At 45.0% G+C, this 6,000-nt stretch overlaps 1 protein-coding gene across 1 annotated transcript in view; it reads left to right on the top strand.

The window, feature by feature from the left end:
- The first annotated feature begins 278 nt into the window (after window positions 1-278).
- KIAA1671 (KIAA1671 ortholog) overlaps window positions 279-6,000 on the top strand; it is an 86,827-nt gene continuing 81,105 nt past the window's right edge. The window contains exon 1 of the mRNA XM_087754896.1: window positions 279-430. The gene's annotated coding sequence lies outside the window, so the exon portion shown is untranslated. The remainder of the gene's footprint in view (window positions 431-6,000) is intronic.

The raw sequence follows: 6,000 nt of genomic DNA, 5'->3' as shown, positions 1-6,000 counted from the left end.
AGACGCGCGGTCGCCATGGCAACAGAGGCGCTTCCCGCGGGGCCGGGCTGCGCGCGCGCCGCGGCCGGCGGCTCCTGGCTCCCGGGGCGAAGGGGCCGGGCCCGGCGGGACCGGCGGCTCCCTCAGCCCGGGAGGCGGCGGGAGCGGGGCGGGCCGCCCCGTCGCGGCCCTCCCTTCCCCACCCCTCCCCTCCGCGGCCCTCCTGTTTGCCCCCGGCAGCCCCCTCGCCCCGGGGGAGCGCGGAGGGGCGGTCCCCGCTCCGCCCCGTCCCGCCCCGCCCCCCGGGTCGGGGCGGGTGTCCGGCTGTAGCCCGGTCGCCGATCACCTCAGCCGGGCAGGCCGTTGGGCTCCGCCGTGCTCAAACTTAGTTAGCAACTTCTCCGCAGCTCAGCGCCGGGTCCTCTGAGGGACGAGCCGGTGCCCCGTCAGGGTAAGTGAGGGGGCGCGGAGCCGCGCTGGCGGCGGCGGGACAAAGGCGGCCCGGCCTGGGTCCGGTTCACCCGGGCTGAGGGGAGCGCCCACCCCGGTCCCCGCCCTTCCCCCGGGCCGGCTCTGAGGGCTTCGCCCTCAGAGCCGGCCCGGGGGAAGGGGGGGGACCACCCGGGTCGTGCTTCCCCGACGGCTCCCGCTTCCCCACGGGAATCCGGGAGTCCCACTCGCCCAGGGCCGTGGGGGTCCGTCACGGAGGTGTCGGGATGGCCTCGCTGCTTGTTTTTCACTGCGTCAGAACCAAGGGCGAGGGGAGAAGTTGGTCCTCGTCTGTGTGCTCCCGAGTTAAAAAGAGAAAAAAAAACCCAAAACCCTTCGTGCTTTTAATTTACCGCCTGCGTTGGGTTATAGGTAGTTTTGGTGGTGATTGGAATGGTTCGTGGGTATAACGTTCTGCTGGCGAGCATTGCAGATTAGAGCCTTATTTTGTAATCCAAGATGACTCTTGTAAGCGCTGCAATTATCTGTTCCCCTCTGGATTAGCGATAATAATGTGCTTGGCATTCTTAAACGTACAAATAAAGATGCCCTCTCCCCCCCGCCCCCCCTCCCGAAGAGTTTACAGCCGTGCCGACTGCAACTTGGGTTAACAGCAGCCTGCAGAAGCGACACGGGCGTTTCAGAAGTGCGGTATGTGACTCTCTTATGCCTTGGACTTTAGGAAATGTATCTGCTCCCTAGAGTTAGTTTTAAGTGCCAGTTTAAGGTCATCAACCAGTTCTTTTGCATTGCGGATGCACGTACCTTTGCTTGTTGGCGTATCAGCCCATGCATGTGTGTATGTTGGTGTTTCAGAAGCGCGTCTGACATTTGGGTGGGCAGATTTGTATTGCTCTCTTGCGTTATGCAACTCGTTTGTCCATTTTTCTTCCTAACTCCAAATGTAAGTGATTTATGTGTGGGTGGAGGGATGTGGAGTTCTGTTTATGGGTGGAAATCGCTGATCCAGAAGATCACATGGAGGTCAGTTCCCAATTCCCTGAATTTGCATGGAGTTCTGCGCTTGGATCTGGGGGGGAGCAAAGTCGGGATTCTGAAAGGGTGAAGCTGGTCTGTGAAATCACTTTATTTCCTGCGTGGTATCGCATCGAGTCGTGTGAAAAGCTTTGCCTTCCTGAGTCTGTTTGCAGCATTGTTACTGTTCTTGCGTTTCTCCCCTCTGGAGATAGGAGATTAATCTTGTGGGTTCAGGTATTGACTTGACTTCTATTTCTGTGGCGTAATCCGTGTGATTTTGATTTGTGTGTGAGGAATGGGATTAAGGGAAATCACACTTGGCAGATGGCGGAGCTCTTCTGTACCATTATGAGATATCGTAACCTTTTATTATACCTACAGATTTGATTCTTCAGAGTTTAGTAACATAATTCTGTTCAAGATAAAGTATTGCTCGTGATAAAATACTGGTACCGTATTAAAGGAATTGCAGCATATAGCAGTGGATATTTTGTCAAAACTGATGCTTTATTTCATTGTGGTAATTGCAGGCAATTTTCATGGTAGGCTGAAGAGGTAAACTATGTTTCCAGGGTAACTGTGAAGTTGTTTAGCTGCTTCAGAGGTACTTTTTGCCAGAATTGAAGATTGTTGGTGTTTTCTTTTCCTTGTCTCTCTTCCAGAAACTAGAAGGCTTTGCATCTTTTTAACAACCACATGAAAATATTACTTTTCTTTGTTTTCCTGTGACATTTTTAGGGTGTGGTAGGGAAACAGACAATCTATGGCAGAAATGCTGATAAAGTTGCCTGGCAGCTTAATCCAAGTCAAGACTTTTCCCAAGAAATCTTTCAAGAATTTATAAACTTTTTTTTTTACTTTTTTTTTTTTTCCTCTTTTGATAGGATTTTCTTCACTGTATGTTATGCCTTTTTCTGTAAAAATTGTCAAGGATATTTATTATCAAGTAAATCTAAAAAGCCTTTCTACTATAGAATAATTAAAGAGGTAGGAATCCTATTTAAATAGAAGACGTAGCCTGTAATTCACTTTTGATAGGTGTATAGTTTGTTGAAAATATACTTGTAAACTTTAGTCTGTTCTCTTTCAAACAATGCTCTGAACTAATTCTAAGCTAAATGTTTCTTTTCTAATATATATAAGACAGAACAAAGTGACTCTAGAGTCTCATAGTATGGAAAGTCCCTGAAAGAAGTAAAAATCTAGGACTGTTTTCTAATGCAAATACTTGCGCTTGTCATTTTTTACTATCTCATTTTATATATGGTAATAAATGATGTGAATGTCGCCAAGGTTTGTGCTCATGATGCAGTTCTAGAGGCTGCCTATCTTATGGCTAGAGGAGGAAGGGCAGGGTACCCATCTACGTTTCTCTTGACCTGGGCTCTTAACTGCCTAGATACCAATGTATTAGGAAAATTTTAATATCTGATGATTAAACAATGTATTACCTCTGATCATTGCCATACTGAGAGCTATGTGTAGTGATACTTGTGTTGTGTGTGGTTTTGTTTTGTTTTGTTTTTTAAATACTGTTTCCAACTATGTGTAGCACTGTTATCTTGGATGGTAATTGAGCCCTTTGTGTGTTTGCAGACTCCTCCGACAGTAGTAATATGCTTCCTGGATGCCTCATTTCTCCCAAAGAAAAAAAAAATCAGTTACAGCTTGGAAATAGATTTTATTGAAAGAAAGAATTTCAGACTCTAAGGACTATGTTTGAAAAGTTGGCCAGCCGTTACTGCTGTATGGACTGAATGTAAAATTTAGACCACATATGAAAGAAGCAAGTCCTGACCAGCAGGTCCCAGGTGGAAGGGAGATGGAGAGCTCGGGTAGTCCACCTCCCGGGATTCTTTGCATGGCTCTGTGACTTTGCTTGGGTGTTGTCCTGGACTCTGCTCCGTTCAGTGCTTCTGTTTCTCTGGCTACTAGATAATTTTGAAACCAGCCCTGTCACCTCCCTTTTCTTTCACACGTGCTTGGTTACTATAAAGTAAAAAATGAGCTCTCTCTCCTTGGTGAAGAATGTGTTGCTGTGTTCGCTACCTAGTCCTTTCCTTGGGATTAGTCTTTGTTGGATCTTTGGTCATGGAGCTTTCTCTCCTCCGGTAGCTTTTCCAAGTATCATCAGAATCAAGTTGATAGGACTCCTGGTGATTTTTCTCCTGTCCATGAGTTTTTAAAGAGTGGTAAGAAAACTTCCCATAGTCTTGAAAATTTCAGTATAGCGGTGCTTGTGGGGAATACTCTGCAGATCAGGGACACAGGACTCGGGATCATATTTGGGAAGATTACTCTGAGCATGTCAGTTAGGCACACGGTACAGTTGTGGCTGCAGAAAACTACTTCTCTCATACCTTTGGCTGCTCATGTGTTTAAAAATTGTACTGGTTTCTTATTAAGGAGTCTCATATATCAAGATTTTTCTCTAAGACTTGGTATGTTTTCTCAAATTTCCACAGAAATTGATAACTTGGCGCTGCTCACTAGCCAGGGGAAGTTTCCTTTGGTGAATGAGTTTGTCATGCTGAGTTGTGTGCTGTGTAGTTATGTAAAAATGTAATTAGTAAAAGGTGTGTGTGTGTGTGCATGCACGTCTAAATGCAAGTTTTAAATGTTCTGCATCCAGTTACGTGTAATGTCACTGTTCTCTTCTTATTTTCAAGCTATTTCTTTTTATAGGATATTTTCCTGCATGAGGATATGAATAATGCTAGTTGGAAGTCTTTCTTTCACTTTCATAGCTTGGTAAATTTACACGATGCTGTTGGTTATAGGGGGGTATTCCATGTCTTAGCTTTTCTGCTAATTTATGTTATTCATTCATTTCTTAACTCAGGCACAACCTTTTGGGGCTCCTTGTTCAATTCTTAAGTAGTGTGCAGCTTTTGGGAGGAAAGTACTATGTCTATTCAATACTTTAGAGACATTCATGGAATAGGAGGTCATACTGTATTCAGTGGGCTGTTTGTAAAAGCGAGACTGAAGTAAACTACTTAATCCTGCAAGCCCAGGCATGAAGCTTGCAGTGATGCTGTGAGCACAATCTGTATCACTTCTTTGTGTTTGATGCACAAGGGTGACTAGAACCCGACAATGTTGCAATGTTTTAGGTGTGTTTTTTGTTTTGTGTGTAGGAATCGCCCAAAGACATCATATGGAAAAAGCCACAAACTTTTTGCTTTTGCCTCAGAAATCTGTTTAAATGAAGGCTCCCTGGTTGCAGTAGTAGCCTTTGCAGTGCAAACCACCGCGTGGTTGTCTGGAGTTTGCAGCCAAAGAGACTGGAATAATAGCGTCAGGAGGGCTGTGGAATTCCCTCCGCAGCAAACTAGTCTTGAATCCTAATCACAACCTGAATGCCCACAGACCTGGTAGATTTAACAGTTTAACTGGAAGACATCATGCTTGGTAAACTCTAGGTGCACCTGCCCTATGCAGTTGAGCGTACAGACTTTTCCTAAAAATGTACAGTAGCTTAAATAACCGAGACTCTTAGAAGAAGTGTACTTCCATAAACAGCTTAATCATTAGAGTCTTTTCTCAAATCAAGGTGGCTTATTTTCTTGCTTCCCACTGCCTTTGGTTTGTTCTGGAAATACGTAATGCTGGAACTTCTGCAGGCAAGAAAGCCTTCAAACAGCTTTCCAAAGTGTTTGGGGTTATTTTTCAATGCATCTGTATAAATAGGAGATTGTTAATACATATTTTCACAGTTCCTGAATACCTTACAATTATGTTGAAGCAATGGGAGCTGAATTTTCTTTTTATACTCTTCATCTCTACAAAACATGTTTGAGGAGAGGAAATAATTTTTTTCTTAGGCTTGTGTGATTGCGATGATGCAATTTGAGCAGTCTAGGACTACAGAGGGTTATTATCCGAAACATTGCTTGTTTTTGTTTTGAGTCATGTCCTATGAACATGCACTTAAACATTAGGGAGGGGGAATCTTTAAGGGGGGTCCTTTAAAGCCACTTACAGAGCTGTTCATTAGAAGTTCTTATCAGAATTAAGTGCCAAAACTTTCAGTTTTGGGCTATAATAAAGCTGTTGCATGCCTGAAAGAAGATAAGTGTTGGACTTAACAGCAGTGTGAGAACTGAAAGCTTCTTACTATTGTAGTAATTATGAGTCAGGATGGTCATTAGCCTGCTGTAACAAGTAGAAAAAGATAACCAAACCTTCAGCAATTGAGTTGTTATCTACACAGTTTTCACTTAAGAGGGGAAAATGCGTGCATCTGTGTTCCAGCAGTTTCTTTAAAGTGGAGCGTATGCGTGCAGCATACGAATGACTCTATCTTTGGTGTAATTTTTACTTGTCTTATTTTACAGAATTAGCGTAAGCCTTAATGTGGGGTGGTAGGAGATCTAAGTCTTTTTTCCAGGTCAAAACACCCCTTTAATTTGGTTGGGGGCTGGGGAGAGCATTGCCATGAGCCGGGTGCCCTGTTAACTCCAGCTACGGGCTTGACCCAGTTACAGTTCGGCAGCGAGGTCTGCAGAGCTCTGGCATCGCTGGGAAGCGTGTGCGCGCTTTGAGCTAGGC

This window comes from Nipponia nippon, unplaced genomic scaffold, assembly GCF_047370975.1.
Source record: "Nipponia nippon isolate SJK-2023a ecotype South Korea unplaced genomic scaffold, ASM4737097v1 scaffold_18, whole genome shotgun sequence".
Taxonomy (NCBI): Eukaryota; Metazoa; Chordata; class Aves; order Pelecaniformes; family Threskiornithidae; genus Nipponia; species Nipponia nippon.
The sequence above is the reverse complement of the archived record's forward strand: the minus strand, read 5'-3'. Positions and strand labels throughout refer to the sequence as shown.